The sequence below is a fragment of the Apium graveolens genome, chromosome 6 (assembly GCF_009905375.1).
Source record: "Apium graveolens cultivar Ventura chromosome 6, ASM990537v1, whole genome shotgun sequence".
Lineage (NCBI taxonomy): Eukaryota > Viridiplantae > Streptophyta > Magnoliopsida > Apiales > Apiaceae > Apium > Apium graveolens.
Window position 1 is genome coordinate 241,246,116 of NC_133652.1, and position 12,538 is coordinate 241,258,653.

Below are 12,538 nucleotides of genomic sequence, written 5' to 3' on the forward strand. Positions count from 1 at the left end.
CACAGTATTTAGTAAAAGGAGCATATGACATTCTTTAGTAGAAGGCAAAAGAACAGTTTGCTTTGTGCTCACCAAAATGATGACTAAATTGAAAAGTTGGCAGGACAATTGTTGGATATATAATTCGGGGTCTGTGTTTCCTGATTTTACAATATGGCTGTGTTGCCTTGATTTTTTTTTAGACAGAACTGCTCTACGAACTCCAAAGCACTTGCAATCAAACTCACCTGTTTCTTTACTGAGGTATTCAGCTCCAATAGCCTTTTCCTTGTAATCATTATTTGGATTTGTATATTATAAAATACGAATATTTCATTGTTCCCCCAAACCCCCCAAGCAACATGACAAAACAGTAGTAATATATCGGTATTGAACCATTATAGCCTGAAAAATTGTGCCTCATGAATGTGAGTGTGGCAAGTCATTTAGATTTGGATGTCCCGAAAAACCTAGCAGTTCTTACCAAATGTTGTTCCCCTTGGTGTCAAGGAAGTTTGAAATTTTAAAAATTCATTCTTAAATGTTATTCTTGGTGTTAAGGAAGTTACAATTTGCATTACGCAAGTTAAAATTATAAAATTTAGGTTTCTGTTACCAAACCCACCTTAAATTGGTTTATAAAAATAGTTTGCGTGAAAGTTGATTGATGTTTTAACGTAACATTTCCCGATTTATTTACAGAATCAGGCCCGTGACGGTAAAACTTTACTTAAATCAACCTTAATGAAATGGGTGTGCTTGCAGTTATCTTCTCTTTGTTGTACGGGATGATCTGATTGTATAAATAAACTGAAAACAGATAAGTACATTTGATTTTCGCCAAATGCCTAGAAAGATGTTTGAAAATGGAAAGTTTGAGTCACATTCTAGATGTGTGTTTAATTTAATTTTTTGGATCTAAGATATTTTTCAGTATAATTTATGAATAAATGAGAGCGAAATTGTTTATTTGTATAAATGTTTTAGTTTTAGTTGACGATTGAGTTTGTGAATTTTCTAGACATGCTCATTGACATGAGAGTGCATGTAATAACTCGAATTTTTGAGACCTTGTAAAAATGTTTAATCCTAACAGACGGTGAAAACATTTTAGCCCACACTATGTAGTGTATGAGAAAATGAGTTTCGAAGTTGACGTTATGATTATACGTACGAAATGAGTGTATGTAAACGCTATTAGTTTTCGAAAAAAACGAACTTTGAAAAACGACCATATTTACGAATCATCGAGGATTACGGGAATCACAATATAATTACGAATTTAAAACCCTACGGATTTATATCCAAACATGATAATTCAAAACATAAGGAATAAATACGAAAGGAATTATGTTGCGAACTATTTACGAGAAATTATTACGAAAACGTTTAAGTAACCGAACGAACGCGTAAATGATTAAATAAACGTAACGCACTAAGTAACCATGGTAGAAAAGAAACCATGGTTACTTTAGCAAATAGTGAGCTAAGGATATGATGATTAACCAATGGCTAGCAAATAGTAAGCTAAAGAGCTAAATCAAGTAGCTTAGCTTGTAAACTACCAAGGCTAGCTAGATTTGTCTCCAAGATTGGCAACAAAGAATAAAATCCTAGGATATATACTAAGGAATAAAAATCAACTACAAGATATCACCACATTATTTCAAGAAGCTCCCAAGAAGCAACACAAAATCTCTCTTTCTCTCCCAACCTTCTTCATTCGGCTTTTTCATCTTCAACCAAGAAATCAAAATCAAAACTTCAAGCTCTAGCCATGGATAAATCCTCCCATTAATTCTCAAGCTTCCTACCAACCAAACTAAGGTAAGATAAATGTTTGAGTTCTTTTTATCAAGGTTTGATGGGTTAAATAAATTCAACAATGATGAGAATGAATAGTGTGAATAGTAACTCTTCTTTGGTTTCTTGATTTTAATGGTTGGTTTAGGTTCCAAAAACTATACTAAGCACTCCCAAGACTTCACCATCATCAAGAACACATCTCAAGCTCTCAAGAAAGGTATAAATCTTTGACCCAACCTTATTTAATATTTAAGTTCAAGTTCCTTTTTGAATATAGTTGTAACCTAGTTTTGGTGGAAGGTATTGTTGTAATCTTGATGTTTAGCTAAGTAGATTTAAGGTTGATTGTTGTTGCCTCAAGAACATGATTTTCTTGAGAGGAGTTAGTGTGGTGATGATGATATGTTGATTGTTGGTGGTAGAATAAAGATTTAAGGCATAAACGAAACTCCGATCGTAACCGTAATCTCGTTAAAACGAACAAAACATAACTTTAAGTTTCTGCAGAAAGTCCCGAAGATTTAAACTGAAGTTTATTGACAAATAACCTTGATTATCATTGAAAATGTTATAATGATCGTTTAGGAGCTTGAATCGGTTGATTCCGATTTACAGATCAAAAGTTATGGCCGTTTTACTAAAAGTGATTTACGCGACAAAAACTGCTACAAATTACGAATTTTGAAAATATAAAGGATCGACTTAAAAATGTTCATAAATCATGAAATATATATAGAGAGTAGTAAATTGAGTTTCCTAACTGCCATAATAATTTCAAGTGAAAATAATGATTTTTCAATTTTATAAAAATATCGGAGACGAGACCGCGCGATTAGAAACCGTAGAATCCATAAGCGGAGCCAACGATGAAAATGAAAATGAACTTAAGATACTTTGAAAAAGGAAGCGACCATAATGTGAATAAGGACTTAAAGGAATAATAAGAGTAATATAAATTGAGAGGGTGCATAATAAGTAGCGCATGAGTGCGAGTCGCCGTAAATTAGAACGTGACCTAACAAAGCGAATTGTGTTTATGATTATAGATTTCCGAGCGGAACCTAGAGCATCCTCCACCTCAAGATACCGATGCAAGTTTACGAATCCAACTCCATTTACTGTTGTGTTGTGAAAGGATTATTTTATTATCATTGCAGAAATACCATGCTTGCCATGATACGTAATAATTGATTTTTTCGCATAATGTAGTGATGATGTACGATAAGTATGTATCGTAGAATGTTTAATTCCGCTTTAGGCGTGACGTATAAGTATAAAACCGAGAGTCGGTCGGAATTTTAAGATAAAAACCCAGTGATCATCCCGGTGATATTATAGGACAATTAAAAGTCCATAGTAGTACGTTTTAAAAGGACTAAACGTCCACTTACAAAATACTAAACATCTCGAACTTTTATTAAAACGATTTCCAAAAATCGTATTCCCACAACTATACTTTATCGTTCGAATAATAAATATCTATTTACTATTCATTTATTATGGGAGAAGTATTCTCCATTGAATATTTATTTCAGACTCGATTAAATATTAAAGATTATTAAATTACTAAAACATAAATTAGTTGAGGAATATTATTTCAAATATTCTTTTAAAAGTATAATTACTCGAGGTTTGATTATTCAACGATTAATATTTGATTATTAAGCATTAGTTATTTAATGGTTTAATTATGATTTAAAAATCATAGAACCTGATTCAAAATACTTTTCGATTTTTGAAAAATCATCCGAATAATTTCAGATCGTCAGAGAATATTATCTCGACTTATTTTAAATATTTTGATTATAGTTTCAAAAGAAACTCCCCCTTATATAACGAATATGTTGACAACGGTCAACTCACATCCTTAGTACTTTCTTCGAAAATTCTCGGAAGTACATATATATACGTACAAATTAAAGTGTACCTATCAACAAGCAATATGCTTGGGGAACAATATAAGTTCCAGATTCAGGATGAGATTCTTACAAGGACAAGGAGGGGTAGACCCCAGTACTTCGTGGACTGGGGAGACTACCAATTTACTACCATATGAGAAGGTAATTTATACACTGATGAACATGTGGAGTATGCGCACCTGAGAGGGATGGGCGCAAAACCGTGTCTTGAGAGAGATAGATGATAAGTGGCATTTTATACCACTTAGAACGTCTTAAAATGGCTTAAATTGATGTCTTGAAATCAAGTATTTTGTGTATTTGATGCATTTTTCTAGTATTTATGCATTTCAGGGTTTTAGTTGCATTTCGGGGGAGGAATCATCAAGAATAAGCCTTGCCATGTGTTCACCATTGCGAGAGGAAAGAAACGGGCAGATTACGGCGAAGAAACGGAGCAAAATCAGAATTTTTCCAGTAGAGGTCTGAGCGCCCGCTCAGCATTGCTGAGCGGCCGCGCAGCAAGCTGAGTGCCCGCTCAGCTATGCTGAGCGGCCGCGCAGGGTCGGGAAAAAAGACAAATTATTTTAGGACTTCTACTTCTGTTTGGTTTCCACTTCTATATAATCTGAGTTTTATGGGACTATTATATAAGTAGATTTGAGACGTTTTCACAAGTGTGGATTGAAGAAGATTGTGTTTTTACGCAAGGAGCGAAGGAGATAAGGAAGAAGACCGATTTAGCACACCGCAACGAAGAGGAAGCATATATTCTTGTGATTCTTGTTTCATTGTAACGTTGGATGCTAGTTTTCTTGCTTTGAACTTATTTACTCTTGTGACGTACTCTGTTTTAATATAGTTAGTTTAGTTATTATTTTCTTGTGTTTGTTTATCATGATTTCATATGAACCCATGATGACGATAAGTGCTATTATGGGCTAATCGTGATCATGGGGTTGCAACGGATTTATTATGGAATTCTTTAGTTAATTGTTTAATACTTTAGTGTGTGATGATTGCATGATATCTAGTATTGGTTGTGCGTATTCGTCTTATGTGCGTCGCGAACATATAAGATAGGGTGTTAATCTCTTGTGAAGAGACGGTGGATCTTGAGATTTAGAACTTGCCATGCTAACATAGGTTCATGTACGTTGTGCATGATTAGTGGGTAACTCTAACAGTTTTATTTGCCCTATGTAATAAAAAGGAATAACTTGTGCTTAAATCGTTGTGTTGTCAATTTCTGTAGACATATGGGAACTCAACATAATTGATGACTATTCAACTTCTATCTTAATTGTGGATGCTTGGTAGAATGGTATTAGTACAATGAAAGTTGGCTTTTATCAGTTTCGTGTTATTCGATTAATATCATCACTGTCACATGCTAAAGGTAATAACAATGGCTATAGAAGGAAGTAATAATGAAGTTGTGATCTCATGAGTGTTTTATTATTGATAAATTGAAGTGTTAGTTAAGTGATTAATTAAGTAGTTAATTATAGTTAATATTTAATCAACAATTTTAAGTGTTATTGTCTTAACATTGAGAAGTAATCATACATTGGTGAGTGAGTTTAATTAGACAATAATTTAGTCTGAGTCTCTGAGGGAACGAACTAGAAAGTATTCTATATTACTTGCGAACGCGTATACTTGCGTGAATATTAGTGCGTGTTTTCGCCCTAACAAGTTTTTGGCGCCGCTGCCGGGGACTCGGCGTATTTGTTTAGTTTATGTACTTACCATCATTGGTCATTAGGACTCAGTGATTAGGACGTAGTAGTTACTTATTTTTTCCGGTTGTGTTTCAGGTACTTTAGCAAGCGTTTATGTAAACTCGTTCTCGTGCTCGTAAGAGGACTTTAGATACAGCTGAGGTGACAGACGAAGTTTTTGATATTCCGGAGAAGTTAGCTTTTGAGGATTCGGATTCAGGAACTGAGTAGAAAGAACCAGTCAATATGGGAGATCGTATTGTTCAAGCTGATCCAGCTCTTATGGATTTTTCTCGGCCTAAAATTGATGACATTCAGTCAAGCATCCTTCATCCGGCTATTCAAGCTAACACCTTTGAAATCAAGCCAGGCACTATTCAGATGGTGCAGAATTCTGTTTCTTTTGGAGGAGCGACAACTGAAGACCCCAACATGCACATAAGGAATTTTGTCGAGATCTGCAGCACTTTTAAGTATTATGGCGTGACTGATGAGGCTATCAAGTTGAGGCTTTTCCTATTCTCACTGAGGGACAAGGCTAAAGACTGGTTACATTCTGAACCAGTTGGGTCCATCACTACGTGGCAAGATCTTGCGCAAAAGTTTCTGGTGAAGTTTTATCCGATGGCAAAGACTGCTGCTATGAGGAGTGCTCTTACTCAGTTTGCGCAACAACCTACAGAATCTATGTGCGAGGCTTGGGAACGCTACAAGGAAATGTTGAGAAAATGTCCACATCATGGAATGCCAGATTGGATGGTGATCACTGGTTTCTATAATGGTTTGGGGGCCCAATCTCGGCCCATGCTCGATGCAGCAGCTGGAGGCGCCTTATGGGCTAAAAGCTATACTGAGGCGTATAATCTTATAGAGACGATGGCTGCAAATGAGCATCAAAACCCAACTCAGAGGATGACGTCAGGCAAGGTAGCAGGTATTCTGGAAGTTGATGCAGCCACCGCTATTGCAGCCCAGCTCCAAGCGCTATCAATGAAGGTTGATTCTCTGGCTACGTATGGAGTTAATCAAATAGCTATGGTTTATGAGCTTTGTGCAGGTTCTCATGCTACGGATCAGTGTTCTCTTGTCAACGAATCTGTTCAGTATGTGAATAATTATCAGCGACAACAGCAGCCTGTGCCAGCGACAGAAATCATCCAAATTTCAGCTGGGGGAATAATCAGAATGCTATTCAGCCACCATATCAGCAAGGAGTGAGTAAACAGTTTAACCCACCTGGATTCCAGTAACCGCAACAGTATGCTACAAGGCAATCATATCCTCAACAGGGAAGTGCAGCTGCACCTACTAGTGCTGATTTTGAGGAACTTAAGCTGTTGTGCAAGAGTCAGGCGGTTTCTATCAAGACCTTGGAAAATCAAATCGGTCAATTAGCCAATGCAGTGCTCAATCGTCAACCTGGCACTCTTCCCAGTGACACGGAAGTACCAGGCAGGAAGGAAGCTAAAGAGCAAGTCAAGGCTATTACCTTAAGGTCTGGAAAAGTAGCTGATGCTGAAAAGGCAAAAGAAGTAGAAGCTGAAATTAGAGGTGAAGAATCTAAGCAAAAGGAGAAAGCGGCGGAACCAAGGAAGACTACTGTTGAACACACTCTGCCTGAGGCTAATACAGGGGAGAAATAGCTCTATCCTCCACCACCTTTTCCTAAGAGATTGCAGCAACAAAAGCTGGATAGACAGTTCGGGAAGTTTCTGGAGGTGTTCAAGAAACTTCACATCAATATACCTTTCGTTGAGGCTCTTGAACAATGCCCAGTTATGCGAAGTTTATGAAGACTATTCTTTCAAGGAAGGTGAAACTGGATGACCTTGAAACCGTTGCTCTCACGGAAGAATGCAGCGCTGTTCTGCAGCAAAAGTTACCACCAAAACTGAAAGATCCAGGAAGCTTCACCATTCCTTGCACCATTGGCAATCTGACTTTTGACAAGTGCCTTTGTGATTTGGGAGCAAGCATTAATCTGATGCCGTTGTCGATCTTTAAAAAGCTAGATCTGCCTGATCCAAAACCCACATACATGTCGCTACAATTGGCTGACCGTTCCATTACGTACCCAAGGGGCATAGTTGAGGATGTGCTCGTCAAGGTGGATAAGCTCTTCTTTCCAGCAGATTTTGTTATTCTGGATTTTGAGGAAGATAAGAAGATTCCCATAATCTTGGGAAGGCCTTTCTTGGCTACTGGCCGTACCTTGATAGATGTGCAAAAAGGTGAACTTACTATGCGGGTCCAAGATCAGGATGTGACCTTCAACGTATTCAAGGCAATGAAATTCCCTACAGAAGATGAGGAGTGCTTAAAATTGGATGTGATTGATTCTGCGGTTACTTCGGAACTCGATCACATGCTAATATCTGATGCATTGGAAAAGGCCTTAGTGGGGGATTTTGACAGCGATGATGAAGATAGCAACGAGCAATTACAATATCTGAACGCTTCTCCCTGGAAGCGAAAGCTGGACATACCATTTGAATCTCTTGGTACTTCTGACCTTAAGAACGCTGAAGGGAAGCTCAAACCATCAATAGAGGAAGCACCTACCTTGGAGCTCAAGCCATTACCTGAGCACTTGAGGTATGCTTTTTTAGGTGATTCATCTACGTTACCTGTTATTATTTCATCTGACCTTTCAAGTAGTGAGGAAGACAAGCTCTTAAGGATTTTAAGAGAATTCAAATCAGCTATAGGATGGACCATAGCAGACATCAAGGGGATAAGTCCTTCATATTGCATGCATAAAATTCTGCTAGAGGAAGGTAGTAAGCCAACTGTGGAACAGCAGCGAAGACTGAATCCCATCATGAAGGAGGTGGTGAAGAAAGAAATTCTGAAATGGCTAGATGCAGGCATCATTTATCCTATTTCTGACAGCTCGTGGGTGAGCCCCGTACAATGTGTACCTAAGAAGAGAGGTATCACTGTGGTCGCAAATGAAAAGAATGAGCTCATCCCTACTCGAACAGTTACAGGATGGAAAGTATGCATGGATTATAGAAAATTGAACAAAGCCACAAGGAAGGATCACTTCCCTCTTCCATTTATTGATCAGATGCTTGACAGATTGGCGGGTCATGAGTATTTTTGTCTTCTGGATGGTTATTCCGGGTATAATCAGATTTGTATTGCACCCGAGGATCAGGAAAAGACTACCTTCACTTGTCCATTTGGCACGTTTGCTTTTCGCAGAGTTTCGTTTGGGTTATGTGGCGCCCCAGCCACCTTTCAGAGATGTATGATGGCTATATTCTCTGACATGATTGGAAATAACGTCGAAGTGTTCATGGATGACTTCTCCGTCTTTGGACACTCATATGATGAATGTTTGAATAATTTGCGCGCCGTACTCAAAAGATGCGTGGAAACTAATTTGGTGCTCAATTGGGAGAAATGTCATTTTATGGTGCATGAAGGCATTATCCTTGGGCATAAGGTCTCTAGCAAGGGTCTGGAGGTGGACAAGGCCAAGGTGTGAGTCATTGAAAATCTTCCCCCACCTAATTCTGTGAAAGGAATTCGTAGTTTTCTTGGTCATGCGGGTTTTTATCGGCGATTCATCAAGGACTTTTCAAAGATATCTAAGCCGTTGTGCAATTTGCTTGAGAAAGATGTGCCTTTCAAATTTGATGATGAATGTTTGGCAGCATTCGAGACTCTCAAGAAGAGTTTGATCACTGCACCAGTTATTACAGCACCAGATTGGATATAACCGTTTGAGATGATGTGTGATGCAAGTGATTATGCGGTAGGTGCAGTTCTGGGACAACGCAAGAAAAATCTCTTCCATGTGGTTTACTATGCGAGTAAGACTTTAAATGGTGCCCAATTGAACTACACCACTACTGAGAAGGAGCTTTTGGCTATAGTCTTTGGTTTTGAGAAATTTCGATCTTATCTGCTTGGTACGAAAGTAACAGTATTCACTGATCATGCAGCTATTCGCTATCTGGTTTCCAAGAAGGATTCGAAGCCGAGACTCATTCGTTGGGTGCTTTTACTTCAGGAATTTGAGTTAGAGATCAAAGATAGAAAAGGTACTGAGAATCAAGTAGCTGACCATCTCTCTAGGTTGGAGAATCCCGATTCTACTTCACAAGATAGGACGTCAATCAATGAATCTTTTCCGGATGAGCAGTTGTTTGCAATTCAGGAGGAAGAACCATGGTTTGCAGATATTGTAAACTATCTCGTCAGCAATATAATGCCTCCTAATTTGAAATTCGCTCAAAAGAAGAAGTTTCTGCATGAGGTGAAGTGGTATATGTGGGATGAACCATATTTGTTTAGACAGGGAGCTGACCAGATCATCAGGAGATGTATCCCTTTCTGTGAGACAGAGGGGATATTACGAGACTGCCATTCCACGGTTTATGGTGGACACTATGGCGGTGAGAAGACGGCAGCTCGTATTCTGCAAGCAGGTTTTTTCTGGCCTACTTTGTTCAAGGATGCTCATCAGTTGTTTTAAGGTGTGATCGTTGCCAAAGAGTGGGAAATTTGTCAAGGAAGGATGAGATTCCATTAAATGTGATGCTTGAAGTCGAGGTCTTTGATGTGTGGGGAATCGATTTCATGGGGCCTTTTATCTCGTCTTGCAATAATCAGTACATCTTGCTGGCAGTCGATTATGTCTCAAAATGGGTCGAAGTTAAAGCTTTACCGACAAATGATGCAAAGGCAGTGCTAAATTTTCTTCATAAGCAAATTTTCACAAGGTTTGGCACACCTCGGGTAATCATAAGTGATGAAGGATCACATTTTTGCAACCGTAAGTTCACTTCTATGATGCAGCGTTATAGTGTGAATCATCGAGTAGCTACTGCCTATCATCCGCAAACAAATGGTCAAGCGGAAGTGCCTAACAGAGAGATAAAGCGCATTCTAGAGAAGGTTGTTTGTCCGTCAAGGAAGGATTGGTCTTTAAAGCTCGATGAAGCTGTTTGGGCTTACAGAACAGCATACAAAACTCCACTTGGGATGTCACCATTTCAGTTGGTGTACGGTAAGGGATGTCATCTACCTGCGGAGCTTGAGCATAAGGCCTACTGGGCATTGAAGAAGTTGAACCTGGATTTAGATGCAGCTGGTAAGAAAAGAATGCTTCAGCTTAATGAACTTGATGAATTTCGACTTCAAGCGTATGAAAATAACAAAATGTATAAGGAAAAGGTGAAGAGGTGGCACGATAGGAAGCTGCATCCAAAGTTATTTGTGCCAGGACAACAAGTTCTCTTATTCAACTCTCGGCTCCGACTTTTTCCTGGGAAGTTGAAATCAAGGTGGTCTGGACCTTTTATTGTAAAAACTGTGTTTCCACATGGAGCGGTGGAAATTTTTGAGAATGATCCGGACCAAGCATTCAAGGTTAACGGTCAACGGTTGAAGCACTACTATGGGGACATGGCAAACCGAGAAGTGGTTAGTGCCATTTTGTTGACTACTTGAGAAGGGTACGAAATGTCAAGCTAATGACGAAAAAGAAGCGCTGCGTGGGAGGCAACCCATGAATTGTTGTTATAGGAACCCTTAGAAGTTAATAACCTATCCAAAAACATAAAAAAATCAGAAAACAGGGGCTGAAATTTTTTTTTTCCAGTGACCCCCTGAGCGCCCGCTCAGCTTTGCTGAGCGACTACGTAACAAGCTGAGCGCCCGCTCAGCTTTGCTGAGCGACCGCGCAACAAGCTGAGCGACCACTCAGGGGTCGAGTACCAGATTTTTTTTTTCAGTTCAGAAAAAAAAAACACAAAAACAGTTTTAGCCCATAAACCCACGATTTGTTCCCACTATCCCATCATTTTACTCCTTAATTCCCAAACCCTAATCTAATCCACACCCTATATATACATACACCTATCCTACATATCTCCCACAAAACTTCCTACACTTAAACCCTCTCACAAACATCAAAAATCAGTTCTTACACACTTTTATTCACGAATCAATGGCACCCAAGAGAGCACGTACTATTGACAGCAGCAACACAGTTCCTACTGCTGATTCATCGAGGGGTACTGCTGCAAGGCCTCGGTTAACTGACAGAGCTGCGGAGGAGGAGTACACTAGGCTGTTGGGGAAGCCGATTCTGAAGGAGAGGGGGTTTTTACCATCGGGGAGGGATGGTGAGTTGCTGCCCATGATTGCAGAGAAGTGGTGGATAGCTTTTTGTGAGTCACCCGAAGCAGTACCGATGAGCGTTGTTCGCGAGTTCTACGTGAACGCGAAGGCCGAAAAAAATGGGTTTTCTGTGGTCCGAGGGCTGACGATTGATTATCATCCTGCGGCGATTCGCCGTGTGATTGGACAGCGAGAGAGGAAGCCCGAGGAGGAGAACTGGAATGAAAAGACTGCTGAGGATTTTGACTTGGATTTGATTTGTGCGACTCTCTGTCTACCGGGCACAGTTTGGACCTGCAGGACCGGCACTAATGAGTATCGTCACTTTCCGGCGATCGCCATGAACATGTATGCCCGTGCATGGAATGCATTTATTTGTGCTAATATTTTGCCTTCTTCGCATGCACACGAGGTCACAGTTGAGAGAGCACAGTTGTTGTGGGGAATTCTGAATGAGGAATACTATGTGGACCTTGGTGAGTTTATCTACCAAGGAATTCTGAAGTTTTTGAGGGGAGCGAAGCATATGAACATCCCTTATGCATCTACGGTTACGAAGCTATGCCGAGCAGTGGGAGTGAACTGGCCGGCTCATGAGCAGTTACAGTTGCCAACAGCTCCGATTGATTCTGGCACTCTGAATGGGATGCAGGAGTGGACCGGTGGTGAGCCTGAGGAGCATGGGCTGGGTTATCGTCTTCCAGGAGGGCGTCCAGCACGAGGTGCTACTATGGCTAGGCCAGGGCGTGATGAGGCTGGTTCTTCGAGAGCTCAGGAGGGTGCTGGGATGGTTGATGCCCAGTATAGGAGGCTTTCACGGCGGATGGATGCCATGTATGAGACGCAGAACAGCTTTGCTCAGGAGCTCACCCTTACGTTAGAGACTGCTTTTCGAGGCCTTGGAGCTGATATCCAGTGGCCAGTTTTGGTGAGGACTCTGCATACCCGCCGCCTGATACTCCACCCACTGAGGGTGATGATGATGATGACTCCGAG

The 12,538-nt window shown here is 39.9% G+C and overlaps 1 non-coding gene across 1 annotated transcript; it reads right to left on the minus strand.

The window, feature by feature from the left end:
- Nucleotides 1-6,046: 6,046 nt before the first annotated feature.
- Nucleotides 6,047-6,153, minus strand: LOC141669560 (small nucleolar RNA R71). The gene has a single exon (XR_012553834.1). It is a non-coding gene; the product is annotated as a small nucleolar RNA R71 (small nucleolar RNA).
- Nucleotides 6,154-12,538: the final 6,385 nt, after the last annotated feature.